This window comes from Sebastes fasciatus, chromosome 2 (genome assembly GCF_043250625.1).
Source record: "Sebastes fasciatus isolate fSebFas1 chromosome 2, fSebFas1.pri, whole genome shotgun sequence".
Taxonomy (NCBI): domain Eukaryota; kingdom Metazoa; phylum Chordata; class Actinopteri; order Perciformes; family Sebastidae; genus Sebastes; species Sebastes fasciatus.
The window spans coordinates 33927035-33944858 of record NC_133796.1 but is presented as its reverse complement, the minus strand read 5'-3'; the positions used below and the strand labels follow the sequence as shown (position 1 = coordinate 33944858).

Below are 17824 nucleotides of genomic sequence, written 5' to 3'. Positions count from 1 at the left end.
TGTCAGTTCAGTCACATAAGAAAAATCATAACAATAGAGAAGCTGAAACCAATAAATATTTACTTTAACGATTAGTTTATTATCAAAATAGTGATTCATTTTCTGTCGATCGACTATTCGTTTTTGAATAATAATGTTTCCCGCTTTGTTTGACATTTTTTTCTAAGTCCTGGTAGTGGAGAGTAAAGTTACATGACTTCAGAGATACTCAAAATGAACTTCTCCATTCCTCTCTACAGTGAAATTGGCGCCATCCTATCTGCCCCCTGCTGTTACTGCTGGAAGGCTGTTAATCGTGGGTTGTTGAGGTAAGTGAGTTTAACGGTCAAAGTTTCTCTTAGTTGAACTTTGGCCACACTGTCGACGCTGAGTTCCGCTAGAAAACACAAAAGCAGCTCTGGTGAAGTGTAGAAAACTGCAGAAACCATCTCATTCATGTGATTATCTGAATTCATCGTGTCTCCTGCAGTTATTGAACTGACACGTCACACTTAGAACAACTAGAAAAATGGTGTGATGTGAATTATGTTTGTTGAGCTCTGACTTGTTCTAACACTCTACATACAACACTGAATTCAAGTCTTCACAGGCTCCTAAGGGGTCATGTGTGTTGTTCTTCCGTCTCTGTGATGGACAGTCGACCAATGCCAGCTTTATGTGGAGGCCTTTCTTAGTATCGGGAGACATGAACCTCACAGCATCCTTAGATGGACAAGTTGTTATTTCTGGCTTCCTCATCGATTGAGCGGAGTGGCTTTTTATCGTGAAAATAGACTCTGGCTACTTTGTTTTAGACGAGGCTAAAGATTTATCGACCGTCCCTGTATTGACAAAATATGTGGTGCAGAGGTCAGTGATGGAAATGAATTGATCAAGACCACTTTCTTCTTTACCACGGAATTGGAGGAGAGTACTGCAGACATAAATGATGAACATGCTGGTCTGGCAAAGCACATTGATCTTTAGCTTCACCCTCCACTCTCTTGCTCTCCCACTCTCTGATCCCCTTTTCTAAAATATGTAAGATATAAAACTATTTCGTTTATGCATGCTAAACTCATAATTATGGCATTTCTGACAGGTTGCAAAACACATATTTGTTAGGTTAAATCAGTTGCACTGTAGCTATTATAGGTCAGGTCAGTTTGTAAAGAGGAACTTGGTGTATACCAAAATAAAGGTTTTGGCTGAAGAAAGACACATGAGATGTGATGAGTTTTTCACTCATCTACAATCAAACTTCTAGGCCAGCCTACAGCAGAACCAACAAACAACATGGGACATTTGCTTTGTTTTCATATCAGTTGTACTAGAATAACCACTGGCCCACATTTCACAGGAAAACTCCTGTCACCCTGCATAGTCAGTCCACCACAGTTGGCAAAGTGCACAGGACTCCGACTCAAAGTGTCTTTGTCCTTCAGTGGCACTGTTAAGATATTGTTTCTTGGAATGACCACCCATTAGACTTTTCCCAACTGTTAGTTCCAATTATAACTGTACCTCACACTCCTGATAACCCAGGAAACCTTCTGATAGAGGACCCCGGATCACCATGCCAGGGCATTATGACGGCTGCCAAGCAGCCAGTCCAAGCCAGGTTACCTCAAACCATTCTGGTCTATAGTAGCTAATCTGCCTCTTCCAGCTTGTGTCCATCCGTGCCACAATACATCACAGCTACGACTCCCCAGTGCCACAGTGGGCGGGCACCATTAAGCTGGATGGATGCGGGAGCAATGCCAGTCAGGGACTGCCATATGAGCCTCTCTTTCCCGCTTCCTCCTCCAGCTTGGTGCCCTTTAATGGGCACTTAATATGGCTGACAAATTTACAAGGCATTTAAAAATGACCCAGTCAGCCAGTCAGCAGAGGGGAGAAGAGGAGGAGAGAATGAGAAGGAGGAAAGAGTGTCCAATCTCATTTTCTCCTGCCGACCAGAGCAATAAACATGCTGGATTTATATCAGAGCCGGGTTATGGGATGAGCAGGCTTTGTGTGTGTGTGAGTGAGTGTGTGTTTAGTGTGCACACTCTGTCTCCCCAGTACAAATAATTCACCCTGAACACCTGTCAACATGAGTCACGACACCAGAGAATTCCTGCAATTGAGCACATCCAACTAATTGGTGGCAGCCTGCCAGCCATCCCCCCCCCCCCCCCCTCTCTCTTTCTCACCCTTCCTCTCTTTCCTCTCTCTCTCTTTCTCACACTCTCTCACACACATATTTATTCCCTACATCTTACTCACTACTCCACCTCCACTCCGCCCATCCTCTCTCTCTCTCTCTCTCTCTCTCTCGTTTTTCCCCCCTCATCTATTTTAACATAACATTTATGGATGAATGATTTAATACTGGTTATCAAACCCATCATTGTAATCGCATCTCTAATTATGCTTAATTAAAACAGTCTAATGGCTGCTGCTGAGTTGGTTTTTGAAAGCGAATCAGCCGCTCTTCTCTCTCTCGCTAGAATTCATCCCCTGACTTAGCATTCGGTATACTCACTCAACACCTCCGACAACCAATCAACTCCAAATTCTCTACCCAGCTCATGTCAGGTTGTTAATTAAGCTCCCGAAGTGCCTAATGATTAAGATAACGCAGCAATCTAATGGTGAACAGGCTCTTTCCTCCCTCTTCTTTTTACAGCTTTCGATTATAGCACCCTTGAGGTGTTACTCAATCTTGATGAAATGCAGACAATTGACAAATCAGTTGCTTTGAGCCGGGGCTTATTACCCTGCTGCATATTCATGAGTTGTTTGGGGAAGAGTGGGATGATTTTTAATCAAAGTCACAGAAAAGGATGACGGAGAAAGTGGGGGCTCTGTCGAGGGGCGGTGGGCTCGCCACACCTACCCCACCCTCCTTCATCTCACCCAGCCTCTCACCACCCCACTGTGAATAACATGCATCATTCATTGGATTTAGCTCACATTTGCGTGGATGCAGCTGGCAGTGGAAGGTGTGTGTGTGTATGTGTGTGTGTGTGTGTGTGTGTGTGTGTGTGTGTGTGTGTGTGTGTGTGTGTGAGGGCTTGCTTCAAGGGGCCTTGGACAAATGGAGGTGCCACATGGTCAGACCAGATGTTCTGGTTTCTTATGTGCATAGCTCATCAAAAGCAACAACCGGTGCCACTATTGGGCCCATGCTATCCAGTAAGGCCAGCCAACCCATCTGCTTCCTAGCTGCCAGGCCCGGTGCATTGTGGGTCCTGGCTATTTCTGTGGTGCGTTCGCAGTTTCCAACCTGTTTTGTATCTGAAGAGAGAGAGGGGTTGTCAATCCATCGACATCAGCAATAACCTTCCTGCAGGACTGTAGTAATCATACAAATGGAAAGGAATACAATGGAAGATACAGTGTGTATACCGCGGTACCTTGTAGGCTATAACAGAATATGTGCAATCCTAAATCCTAAAAATTACGTTCCCATACAACTAAGTTGCGTTTCTCAATTACATTTGGAAGGAAACATATTTTTTCACGGATTACATTTGTCTTTTACGTATCAGAAACACCTTTATAAGTCTGTGGACGCCCGCAGTGAGTGACGTAGTACAACGAGCGACACGCAGAGCAGGTGACGTAATATATCGAGCAACCGGGAACAAAAATATGTTGAATAAAACCGTTATTGAATAATAACGGGTATCACAAGCGAGAAAGAAAAAATGCTTAATTCATCCTGATTTTAGTGCGTTATAAATAAGCTTTATTGTTATATTATTATTAGTTATATTTTTGCTTTTTAAATTACAAAGATGATAGTTTTAAAGCTAATTCAATATTTGTTTATTGTTAAGTGCAGAACACAGAAGAGCAATGTGGCTCAGCGTTTTTTCAGCTGCACTTTGGTCGCGTCTGGTTGCTGTGATACGGAATATCAAAATGTCGGCACAAGGTACTTGCTCTAAATGAAGGGAAGGCTGAAGCATGTAGGAAGAGAGGACGGACCCGCCGGTCTGTGTGTATTAATTTCTCCTCCACTCTTGTTGTTGTTCAGCCCTTGTAGCTACATGTAGGATGTGATGGTTGGTCTTTGTGGAGTTTTACCCAAAGTTAAATATTTTTCAAATCAATGACCAGAAAAAAACACCATACGTGCAGCGCTCAGCACAGAATAGACACCCAGCGCCTCGTGCTGCCATTTGTAGCAAAGTGTAAATATGTGGCACCCCCATTGCAAAGAATTAAAAAATAAAAAAACGTGAACATAGCAGTTGTGGTGGTTGCTTACAAACCCCTGCGGTTGGCTTGTCAATATCGCGCTATGGCAACATTGCTGTTATTGCGACAGCCCTAAATTCAAGTTACATTAGAGCATCCTGAGTAGTTATTTGATGAGCTATCAATGAACTCTTGTACTGGACAAATCATTTTGTGTCCTGTGAAATCGTAAGACACAAAGTCACAGCATAGGGGCACTTGGCAACACAGAGAACAAGCAGAACAGGACAGAAGATAAAGTGATTTTCAATACACTGGCGAAAAAAAAAACCAGGAGGAGCATCCATGCGTGGGTGTGTGAGAGAGGTAGTTTGACCTTCACACATATCTGAAAGTATGAAATGCAGCAGAATGACTTTTCACTTCCTTGGGCTATTAGAGTCCTTAAAATTCTCTCCAACTCCTCAGCCCTTCGCCTACAGCAAAAAAAAAAGAATGTTGCACAGACAAGTGCATAAATCATACTAATATCTTTCAATAAATGTTGCACTCGGGCTTCGTTTCAGCAAATTGATTGGCGATCGTGCCCATGTTTGCAATTGTTATCCTTTGTTAGCTCTCAGTAAGCTGTAGCTCCTTCTTTTGCCTCCTTTATCCTTGTTTTATTCAGCTCATGTGTCTCATTATGAAGGCAAAGCACAATTTGTTATTATGTGCACTGTCTTGCTATCATTAGCACTTGGTGGATGTTAGCTTCACTTGGGTAAGCCCATCCATAACCGCATTTATTATTATTGCCCAGTGAGCTGCAGTATTATGATGACTAATTGCAGGGGCCTAATTGTTGTTAGCCTGAGCGACTTGGGTGGCTTGAAATAGCTGGAGAGGATGTTTCAACACTGTGCATTTTAATATGTGGAAGACGTGCTGGAAAGTGCTCAGGTGTCTACATGCCCTGACAATGAATTTGAGGAAAGTACTCCAAAGTGAGGACATATTTCTGGTCCTCACTTGCTTAAGGTCATTCAGGTTTCAGCTCAAGATTGTACTGTTGTTAGGATCAGGTTTACAATTGTATTGAGATTAAGGTAAATCTAGAGTTAAAGGTGCTATTGATAACATTGATGACATCCAGCCACTAGATTTCACATTCTCCCTCCCCTGTTCCATTGCATTCACTTCATAACAAGTGGTTGCCAGGCACTTACTGTCAAACTCAGCCAGTTTTTTAACACAAAGTGGTAAATTGATCGCTGACGACCCAGAGACACCACGTGATACCAGCGTTGTTATAATATTGGCTCACAAGTCTTGTTAGAAGTGGGAACTAAACGTCAGATATCTTCCACAGAGATAAACAAAACATTCATTTTTGGACCCGTCAAAATTTTTATGAAAGTGATTCATTCACAATCAAAATAATTATTTTAGGAAAAGCCATACTTTTCTCCAGCACCTTTCTAAAAGCTTTTTTTTTTATATATATATATATTTTTTATATTACTACACTGTGTTAAAGTAAGGTCACCTAATACCAGACAAGAGATTGGCACCAAAGTCATCTTTTTGTTTCTGTATATAGTTCTGTCCCATACTGTATATCTGGGTATAGATACTAATATATTAGTATTCATTAAAGTGACTGAGATTATGTAACTTTTGCCAAACCGCTGCCACTGTGGCCACAAATAACAAATAAGGGACAATGCTAAATGTTCAAATGTAGTATACCAGTAGAACACATAGAGAAGAGTCTTTAAATTATATTTAAGTAATGTCAGTTATATAGCATTATCTATCTTACATACACAACATAAAATAACATACTTAACATAAGCTAACATAAACTACAAGTCATACCAGACCCAAGTATGGCTGTAGCTGCCAAACTCCTTAGTGTATTGAATTAAACAATGGTGCATCTTTTTTATATTTATGTACTAACTTTTCATTCGTAGAACAATGTTATTTCTTCTTTCAGAGGTTAAAGTATTGCTCTAAGTAATCAAAGGTGGCATCTCATTATCCATATGAATTTAGTAATCAAAAGTTGAAAAAGAGAGCCATTAGTTAAACCGTAACTTCTTAGAAGTAATAGAACCTCGTTCAAAATCACATTGAAAGTTGTAATAATGAAAATTATCAAAAGTCTTCAAACATAACCACACTCAACAGTATGTCCTGGCCGCCATGTTGAAAACAGTTGAGCCAATACCAAGCAACGCCCATTGGCCGGGTCACAAACTTTCTCCTTTTACAGCTAAATAGTACACTAAAATATGAGAGAAATAGGCATTACAGTAACAGAATATTGATTCATATTTGATCAGCGCTGCCTAGTTTGACCGTTTGATCGGAGTTCACCAGTTTCACGAGCAGTGATTGACAGCCGCTGTAGAGACTGCTCGGTTCTGATTGGTTGTTTTCCTTTGGATACGTTGAAATGCCATTACGAGCACAGTAGTACACATAGGAACAGGATTTATTTCACAGATTATCTGTCTCATGCACTACTGTCAGGATATATAGTGACAGTTTTATGATGTTTGCTCATAGTTACTTACTGCATCTTTACTTAGAAATGGAGAGGCCTTATATGTGTGCGCCCGGATGCGAGTTTAACATTTTTTGGCAGTAATTTTAACACTTGTACAGTTTTTGTGGTACAAGGGCGTAGGTTTGTTTAGTAATAGTAATGTTTGATGGTAATGTCATGTTTGATTGTGTGAGGGACTGATTAAACCTGAAACTAAACTCAAATATTTACCGGAGCTTATGAGTGTTTCCTGACTGCCTGCAGCTACCAACATCTCTGAAACTGCTCTTTCTGCAGACAAATTTTAGATCAGTCATGCACGTGCAACAGCACCCAGTTTAAAAGGCACTTAAATAACTTGCTCCAAGCCCCATTGGTGCCCTACCAAACTTACACCCTTGTTGTGGTATAAAGAGAAGCATAAAAACTAGAAAAAAGTCTAAGGCGCTGATCAGACAGAGCGCGTTTTGCAGTTTGATGCGTCTTTATTTTCTTCTTATTAGTACAGTTTAAATGAATGAAAACAACTTACCACAAATCTCAAGTACTGCAATTACTTGCCTCCTGCTGTTTTCAGTTCAGATCGTGGTAACGATGGTTGGTAAAGCCATAAAGCTCTGGGTATCCAGCAAAAGTCACCACAATGAGAAAAAATGCAAATGACATCTGGCGTTTTTTGGCTCCGAGTTGAATTTTTTTCAACTCAAGGCATTTAGCGCGTTCCTGTAAAAACGCAAAGTGCACGTAACGGATAAACGCGAGGCGCACAGCAACTCAAAAACAGTGCGCAAAACGCTTCCATCTCAATAAAAACAATTACAAAAAGCCGCACCAGGCTGCTAAATCACACTTTGTTTGATCGGGGCCTTAGGGACACAAAAACATAGTTTTCAGCGGCAGAGACTGGACTAAGGAAATAAGCATTTATCTTCCAATTATTTTAAGCAGCAACTTAAGACCAGCTGTTTCTCATGAACCTGATCATTAACAGTAACCCAAGCAGACGATTGGAGAACAATATTCCCAGTATCGATGCACTCTTGTCCCCTTGCTCTCCTACTTCTGATTGGCCGTGAAGATGTTGTCCTGCTCCTGAGCAAAGAGAAAGAGTCCACCTGAGGCTGAGCTACCTGGCATCCCTCTATGATATCTCCTCCCCAAGGACTTCGCCACTGAACCATAGACGACCAAGCCGCACCTGTCGGAAATGCTCCATTGGTGTTAGTCAGCAGGGCAACAGTACAATATACTGCATGTGTTTGTGGTGTAAGTTTTTTTATTCTCTTTTTTAGTCTATTGTTTCTTTTAATGCTCTTTTCATTTCAGTAAAATGTTTTTGTTTTTGTGTGCAACTATAGTCTAATAGTTCACAGCATAATTAAGCTTTTTAATTCACTTGCCTCATGTTTGAATTGAGGTTGGTTTATAATTCATATACAACAAATTGGTTTAAGAACTAAGTGGTTTAAATAGGATGTAATTTTAAAGAATAAAATAACAGACATGTTTTTAAACTCTTTATGAATTTAGTTGAAGTATATTTTGATAACTATCCTCTTAGCCTCTGTTTAGATGTTTGCGATTGTGTTTGTTTTGATTAGTGAAACGTGTCGAGGTTAACAGGAAATGGCTTCATGTTGCAAATTGCAGCTTCCACGTGGCAAACTTGGTGAAATGGGCCTCTGATTTTGATCATATCCATTTCTCACTTGTGGCTTTCTTGACTTGCTCTCTTATGAATGTGTCAGCAGAATATTTATCCTCAATAATCATTCCTCTTTATCTGTCTCAGTTTTCCGTTCACACTCATAATCAGCCCTCAGAACCTGTTAGTACTGTATGTGCCACTCAATATGCAGATTATTTACTCTTTTTGTAAGTAAGCAGCTCTCAAGCTCACATATAAATCATTAATACACTTATAAACCACTTGTAAACCCATCTGATGCAGCCATGAAAAAATCTGAATCAGTGTGAAAAAGAAACGAAGGCATCAATTATTCACTTTTCTCCCCATAATAGGATTTCAATACGTCTGCTCTTTGCTGTTTTTTGCATGAAGTGAATTCATTGATCCATTTTTCCTTGATAACTCATTCTCTTTATTCTTTTGATATGGTGCCGCTGTCACTCCCTTCACCCACTCTCTCTTTTCTCTATCCGCTGGCAGTCTTTCCTCTTCTCTCTGTCTGTCTGTCTGTCTGTCTGTCTCTCTCCCTTTCTCTTCCTCTCTCTTTCTCCAAAGATCAGAGGAAAAAGATAAAACAGGCATCCCCAACACAGCATCCTGTCATGCTTTCCCATTCAGTTTACATCAAAAGCATAAGTGTGCTACATAATATTACAGATGATCTCCTACAGATTTTTGGATGTGCTTTTTTGAATGATAAAAGCTTTCCAGACTGGCAAACATAACACCACTGAATATATCGAAAGCAAACTCAGCTTTTAACAGTTTAACTTTATATTGTACAGTTTTACACTTGATGTTGATACACCGGGGGTAAGAACAGGTTTTAGGTCTGATAAAAGTGTATTTAAATATTGATGAGGGAAGTGTGTTTGTGTACACAGAGCCAAGACAGTGTTTAGTGCCAGGGCTTTGTCTTCACCCTCTGCTCCCAGAGGCCAAAGGATAGCGTTTCACACCAGGGGAGGAAACGTCAGCCTGAGGACGGAGTTAGAGAAACAGAGAGATAAAGAAAGCTGCTTTAATGTTTCTGTGTGTGTATAGTAGGGAAGGTGTAACGTATAAACAGTTTGAGAGATTGTTTTACTCTTAAGTCTATATGCATAGCTGGCTTGTGTATGTTAGCCTACCTGTATTAATTCTTTACACAGACAACCTTTAGAGCAGACACCAACCCATCAATCGTAGCCGAGGAGGATGTGGTCTGGGTTGTCTGACATCTGCCTGCAGCAGTTGGCAGACTTTTTCACCTTGCTGTGTGTCTTTTCCCTGTTGATACAGCTTGTGCTCTGCCTGTATAGAGTTCACCTAAAGAAAGAGAAATGAGTTAGAGAAACATGAGTGTGTTTGTCTGTTTTAAACCCCTGTACAGGTGAAGGCCTGGGCTAAGACTTTGTGTTTGAAAATGAAAACTAATGAAGGACAGCATAGGCGCAGTTTGAACTTTAAGGTTGGGGGTTCACAAAAAAATCTAGAGGGAATGTAATGTGTACAACGTAGAGAGGTCTAATGTTTTGGGATGTGTGTAGCCAAACAGAATGCGACGCAAGTAAGCATCGGTGACGAAATCAGTTTGATTACATTGTTTTCTACTGGAATGTCCTAACTGGCCACGAGCAACGAAGCGAAGCGCGACGTTTTGAGCTGAACTTTTGTCAGACACCCTGTTTCTATTCATTCCTGTCGCTCACTTAGAAAGCGCCGCAACAGAAGAGGAATGGCTGATACTGATATTCAGTAAATATCACAGTATAAAACCTGTGTTTTCTGTTTAAAAAAAAAACAGAAACGTCGGAAGATAGCAAGTACTACTCACCCATCTTTTAAGTGGTTACGTCTCTAGTCTGAAAGTGCATATTTAAAGGTGTGTGGACAGAGAGTGTCCAATGTTATTAGGCTATAAGTAAATAAATAGAGGACAAATCTTTCTTCTTATCTTTTTGTTTTTTTATTCTGTCAATAACAAGACACAACAAGGTTGATATTATTCATAATTACAATAAATTATTAGTTTTATGTTCTCATAAAAAAATATATATGCACTTCTAGGGTAAGGACTGCTGGTATTTATGGTATTTATTTAGTTTTATTGTGTATCAACAGTATGAATCTAAAGTGAATAAAACAGGAGAGAAGTACCACAAAGACATCTAATAACAACATACCTTTCTCAATACACAGTGCGCCAACTTCAGATTTGTGTCCTTGGGAATCCAAACTCCTGAGAATAGACAACTCAGACGAGGTTTACCCACATTGACGTTACTGTCTACACCAGTCGTGTGACAAAAACAAAATCTCAACTCAAAGGTCCACTTTTAACCACGTTGACTTTGAGATGGTGTGGTGAACAGAAACACCTGTTATCCTCACTGAAATGTATATTTACTGTCAATCGATTAAAATATTTAATCGCGATTAATCACATGATTGTCAATAGTTAATCGTAATTAAGCGCAAATTAATCACACATTTTTTATCTGTTCAAAATCTACCTTAAAGGAATATTTGTCAAGTATTTAATACAAATAGGCTTGCTTTATGCAAATGTATGTATATATTATTGGAAATCAATTAACAACACAAAACAATGACAAATATTGTCCAGAAACCCTCACAGGTACTGCATTTAGCATTAAAAATATGCTCAAATCATAACATGGCAAACTCAAGCCCACAGGTAATAACAGCTGTCAGTTTGTCAGAGGTCAGAAACCCTTTTAAAATGTCCGTGCCAGTTTGGAGCGTGATTTAACCTACTATCAATGGATTCCTGAGGTTTTCTAGCTTCATATGATACCAGTATCTTCACTATAGCTTTAAAACTGAGCCTGCTACAAACAAAAAATCACAAATTGCGTTATTGCGTTAAAGAAATTACTGGCGTTAAAACAAATTTGTGGTAACGCGTTAACTTTGACAGCTCCAATATTTACAATAACATTTATTTTATGTATATTTATTACTTTTTATTGAAATGTGGCAGGCTGTGTACCTAATAAGTATATGGAGGCAGCTCTGTTATAAATAAATATAAACATGAAATAAAACATGAACCTTAATTTTGCCCTCAGCCTATCAACAGTTGTAGGACACAAAATCATTTGAAACATTTGTAAGTTTGGCTCATATCCTTCGCCATTGCTGCTGGTTGACGCTGAATGCATAAAATCCATGTGAACGCAAGCACAGATAAAAACACAAATTGAGAAAGGCCCCTGCCAAAACCCTGAGAGGCAAATTTGTGGTATTGGGATGTATAAATAAAATTGACTTGACTTGAAAGGCCCAATGTGATGCTGCTGTTTCCATAAAGCCACTTAAACCTAAAGTGACAGTGTTAACTATAGCTGAATGAATTGATCAACACTTGTGACCAAAGACTCCAAATAATGGAAACCTCCAGGGTTTCTCCCAAGTCTTTTTCCTTTTTCTTCTTATTTGCTGTCACAAGCATTTATTTATCTAAGCTGAAAAGAAACAATTGGGTGTAAAAGCCATTAACCCATTCCAGCTGAAGAAAATAACTGCATGAGTTGTGCCTCAGAGAGAACATGAAGTCAGTGACATGAAATTACTCTGCTTTATATCATCCTAAAATCTCTTCCACGCAATCTTCATTATGAGATTAAATGAGGCTCTTCATAAAAAGACAACATTATTATTGGCTCAGTAACACTGAATGGCAAATTGATGGTGCTTTGAAAAAAGACTATTTTCATTATTTCTTTTAAATTGTAATATATTTAGAATTTAATTTAAAAAGTGAGGATCAGTGTTGCCTCTACTTCAGATTTAATTAGTTGTACTGAAATCACAGATGTGTATATACCGTATATCCATAAACACCTCTACTTGCCTGTTACCTGTATTGCAAAGCCCTAGTGGTGAAGCAAGGCCTCAGAGGGAAGATAAGCTCTCTGCTACGCTATTAATCCTGGCCCTGTTTTTTTCCGTTGTCAAAGCTCCCATGTTTGAACAATGCTGTTGTCTTCTCTGTGTTTGCTCATTTAGGAACAAACATTTGCCCGAGCGCACTGCTGCTGCCGCAAACAAGCTCTCCTAGGAAGTGTTATTAATAGGATAATTAAGCAGACGGTAATGAGCTGGATTATGCCTAATTATGACAAGATTTGTTTTGGCATTTTGTCTTGTGAGGAGCCAGTGAAGTGGTAAAGTCTACCTTGGAGTTCATTATGCTGATGTGCGTGCACCTGAGTGCACAGGACAGGCAGCAGGGACCCAGGTGGGGAGCGGGGGCACGTGTGCCAGTACAGATAGCAGGGCAGCGGACATCGGTGCTGTCTGGCTGCTTCCCTAACTGGCTGGTTGGCAGTGCAACAAGGCCTGACCCCTGAGGTGCTGCCAGGCCAAGAGACCTACGTGTGCCAAGTGCTAACCTGCAGCTGTCAGACAGTCTTTCTAGAGCTGCTAATAGTTGGTCATGTTCAGGAAACAGTCTGACCTATTGGAAATCTTGCTCAAGATACAGAAGCTCACATTTATGGCTCCTAATGAGGAAGGATGAGCGTTTAAAAATGTCTGAGCAATTCAGATTTACTGCTGTAGTGTAAAAATTTGACACATTAACTGACAGTTATGAGCAATACTTTTTTTTCAATTTTAAAGCTAGAGTGAAGATACTGGCATCATAGAATAACGCATCATTTGAAACTAGAAAACCTAAGGAATCCATTGGTACCAACCATGTCATACTAGCTTGTCAGGAAAGAGGCTAATTAGCGCTCCAAACTTGCACTACATTTTGGCGAGAAAAAACTGGATAGGCCATTTTCAATGGGGGTCCCTTGACCTCTGACCTCAAGATATGTCTCCCCTTTACAGACATGCCCATTTTATGATAATCACATGCAGTTTGGAGCAAGTCATAGTCAAGTCAGCACACTGACACACTGACAGCTGTTGTTGCCTGTTGGGCTGCAGTTTGCCATGTTATGATTTGAGCATATTGTTTTATGCTAAATGCAGTACCTGTGAGGGTTTCTGGACAATATTTGTCATTGTTTTATGTTGTTAATTGATTTCCAATAATATATAGACAATATATAATATTATAATAAGATAATATATACATACATTTGCATAAAGCAAGCGTATTTTTGCCCACTTCTATGTTGATAAAAGTATTAAATACTTGACAAATCTCCCTTTAAGGTACATTTTGAAAAAATATGTACTGCTGATGGTTGTGTTGGTGTGATATAGATTGCTAATGTTTAATGTTAATTTTATATTTAAGTTATTTAATTTGTCCACATCTTCACATTAGTAATTAGAAAAGGTATGCTCCCTTATAAAGTAAAGGAAGTGCTATATTATGATTTAATTACATTAGTGTGTGACATTAACAAGTTTATTATATTTAGAATATAGTTATGAAAAGCTGTCACCTTTTCTTCATATTATGTTACGAATTCACACTGATAATGAACTTTACTAAATCCCGTTTCTGCTATGCGTCAAATATAGTGAGAAAATCACACTGTATTTTTTTTTTTTTTTACCAATACACTGATGTGTGCAGCCACACTGGAGACATAATGACAACCCACCATGCACAGCTGTTCTCCCTCACACCTTAATACCTGGAGCTTAATGTAAATCTGTATAAGCAGTTTGTTAATCTGACAATCTCTTTGATGCACCAGATGTGTTAAATGCAGTCTGTTGGTGATAGACAACCACACAGATAATGATGGGACCTGGCTTGAGCTGCCAGAGTTCCCAGCTTTGCTTGAAAATGAATACATTTTCTTGTTTACTCTCTGTTCAGCCACATTTAGAATAGTTTCAAAGCAAAACATCGGCAGTGATGGTGGTTGTTAACGTTGCACGGCAGCTGGATTCTTGCAATGTCACGAGATCACGCGAGAATCGTGGTATTAAATGTCACAAGAAAATACATCTTGTCTGGCTTCAAGTACAGTAGAAACCGCTTATAGTGATAACGTCTGTCCGGGTCAAATTGATCACTATAAGCAGATGATTATTATAACCGAATCTTTGTTGTTGTGCATAATTTCTCATGCAGATTACCATCTAATTGACATTTGTATATTTATTACATGAATACAAAGTAATGAATCAGCCTGCTTCGCTGTTTACTGGTTCGCTTCTTTTGCCTTTTCCCTTACCAAGGGTGAGACATTGCCGTTTTTGCTGGGGCTCCTCTCTTGCTCACCAGGTAGTGACATCGAGGGAGACGGGCACCGGTCTGCATGTGTGCCATAGAGCCAGTTGAGGATCGGAAAAAGTTTCACTTTAGGGGCATCACATGACCAGGGTTGCGTTCAAAAAGTAAAAAATTTACCTCCTAGCGTCTTTTCCTAACCTCTTTTCCTTGACCCCAATGGAAAACGTCATGAGGTCAAGGAAAGATGAAAAGGAGAATTCAGAAAGACCTAGGAAAAGACAACCGTGGTGTTAAGAGAATCCGACTGCACTTTCACTAGGCTCCGTAATTATGATGCGACGGCGGCGGATGTTAGTGACGCGGGTCTGCTGTGGTGAAACTACAATATTCTGAAGATGGACTGCTCCCCCCGTGTGTTCTTAAATAGATCTTTCAGTGACAGGCTCCTTCACTCGCGGTGTGTGAAAGAGAGATACCACAAGTTTTAAATGTTTTTCCATATGTATGAAAAGACCCAAAATGAACACTGTAAGCGGACTTCTTGATTACTATAAGCGAATTATTTAAACAGCATTTGTATAGGAATGATTTTGTCCCAAGCTTTTTGATCCATATAAGCAGTTGATCACTGTAACCGTGATCACTATAAGCGGTTTCCACTAATGCGTTTGTGTCCGGAAAGCCAGACAACGGACCAATCAGTGTCATTTGAGGATCCACTGGCAGCTACGGGCGTTGTTAGGTGTGTGTGTGTGTGAGATGACACGGAGAGGCGACTGTTCGTTCTAAACAACAATGGCGACACCTAAAGAGGTTAGCGTAGATGCTTCAACAGCATCAGTTATATCAGAAGTGGAGAATATTTCTTCATTGAAAGAAGAGCAAAGAACGGCACTGAAGGCGATGTTTTTGACCTTCAGTTGTTTCTCCTTCGTTAGTTTGATTGACAGATGGTTCATCCAATCACCTGCCACATATTTTTTGAAAGCGCCTGCCCTTTTCCAAACAGTTTCCAATGATGTGTTCGTTCTGTGAAACAAACCATCTGACAGGGTCAGGTTAGGTGGTTGTGAACCAATTACTTATCTCAGATAACTTTAGCATACCCTTCATTAGGGTTGTCACTTTTTATTTAAAATTCAAGCTTTTCATCTAAGGTGGGAAACAAATATTCTGTAATGATCTGTTCATCGTATGAACACAACAGACCTGACTACATAAGCAATCAACCCCACAACTGTCAAGGCATTTTGATTCAAATATTGCTAATATGTGCACCGGTATCTGATTGGTTCACATAAAAGTGCAAAATCTCCCTTTTGAGTCTGAGTCACCCACTCCAGACTAGTAAGAAGTGCGCAAAAAATACAGTAAAATCGTGTGTATTCACATATAAAATACCTAATACTGTTCAAACATTGGCAGAAAATATTGTGTTCATGTAGGACCCCATGGCTCATAGTAAAATGTAGTTTGAGAACATGGGTTTTCATGGCCCTTTAAGATGAGGTAACCAAAAGTTAAGCTTAGAGAAAGGTCATGGTTGTATTTCAAAGAAACTAATCTTGACAGATGGGTTGTGAACTGCGGTCTCCAGTGTCATTGTCAGAGGTTGTGCGCCCAACCATCCACCTTGACCTCCTCCATATAAGGGTTTACAGTAGTATAACAACTGAAAACTACTTCCACCTTTACTCTAAGTGTGTACAATCATTGTTTGCACAACCACAATAGGTTGCCTGCCAGGAAACATACAGTACGACCTCGCATACATACACAAAAGCGATGCAGTTATTTTTCCAGTGAGGACAGTCTCACAAAAGTAGACTGTGAACTGTAATCTCTCAGGGTGAGCTGAATCGCCTCCAAGCCCTTTTCATATAATGTCAAGTTGAATAACTGGGATGACATCTTGGTTCAACGTGTCTTCATGCAACAGTTCGTATGATATCTTACAAAAAAGTTGTTTCTCAATTTTCATGTGTTATCTTATTAAGGTCCAGCAACAAGTGACGCACATGTCAGTTTCCACTCGTTACATGCATACAGTCTTTTCAAGGTTAAGTTTAGGCAACAAAACTACCTAGTTAGGTTTAGGCAACAAATCTACTTAGTTAAGTTTAGGGAACAAAACTACTTAGTAGGGCTATCAATTAATTAAAATATTTAATCGCGATTAATCGCATGATTGTCCATGATTAATTGCAATTAATCGCAAATTCGAGAATCGGAAGTCTGGTGTTTTTTGATCCTCCTTCCCCCTCACAATTACGTGGATTACATACGAAATTATTTCTTGGATATTTCACAAATTGCAGTGCATTAACTTTTCGTAGGTATAGCTACAAACGGTGTATGAGAACAGCCTGCTCTGTTAAAGGACAGATGCACTGCTGAGCTCAAAATCGTATGTGATAAACAACTCCACTTTAAATCTTTGTATGATGGATTTCTGTATTCTGAAATACCACCACTGACAGCAGGATGATAGCGCGTCGTCAATCAAATTTATTAGAGCTGAGTGTCTTAATTCTTTATAAAAGGGTTTAAGCTTAACAGGGTCTATGCAGCGCTTATGAAATTGTGCCGGTGTGGAGGAAAAAGGAGTCTTAATGCATTTGCATTTACAACCCAGACAACACACTCTCTCACACACACACATGCACTGCAATGCACACATCTTCTATTAAAGCGCTCCATTCGCTCCTGCAGCTTTCGATAAGAAAGCTAAGTCTGGGATTTAGAGCTTTAGCTTATCATCATCTTTACGAAGCTTTCTCTGCAAAGTGCAGTAAGCAGGGGCCAGCAATCTGCATAGAATTTACAGGAAAATGAAGGGGGGAGTGGAGGGAGGTGGTTGTGGTGTCGTGGGTGGGGGGTAGCGGGGGAGCGGTGACAATAAATACATTTGTCTGAAAACCCGACTGTTCAGAAACAGGTGGATTTACATTCCTCAGAAATCAAAGCCGGCTCGGTGGGTAAAACCTGGTACTGCTGTGGTATTTATGAACTAGCGAGCGCATTGTGTGTGTGTTAGAGACAGTCTGGGAGAGGGAATACACATTCATACTGCACACAATACACAGTTAATTCTTCAACACACACACACACACTCGTAGAGAGAGAGAGAGAGCTCAGTTCTGTAACAGGGGACTTTTCATTTACTCAGGGAAAAAAAGCAAAAAGATGAGATTATGGAGAAAGCTCATTTCCTGCTAAACTTGGACTCTGGTTTCCCAAATAAAATTGCTTTTATTCTTCACAACATGTG

General features: G+C 39.9%; 1 long non-coding RNA gene across 3 annotated transcripts in view; it reads left to right on the top strand.

Moving 5' to 3' along the window:
• LOC141759302 (uncharacterized) overlaps window positions 1-17824 on the top strand; it is a 162534-nt gene that overhangs the window by 106517 nt on the left and 38193 nt on the right. For 2 of the 3 annotated variants that reach the window (XR_012592093.1, XR_012592091.1), the window contains exon 3: window positions 240-308. The exons of the other annotated variant lie outside the window; for it this stretch is intronic. This is a non-coding gene — a long non-coding RNA (uncharacterized LOC141759302). The remainder of the gene's footprint in view (window positions 1-239; window positions 309-17824) is intronic. 3 annotated transcript variants of the gene reach the window in all.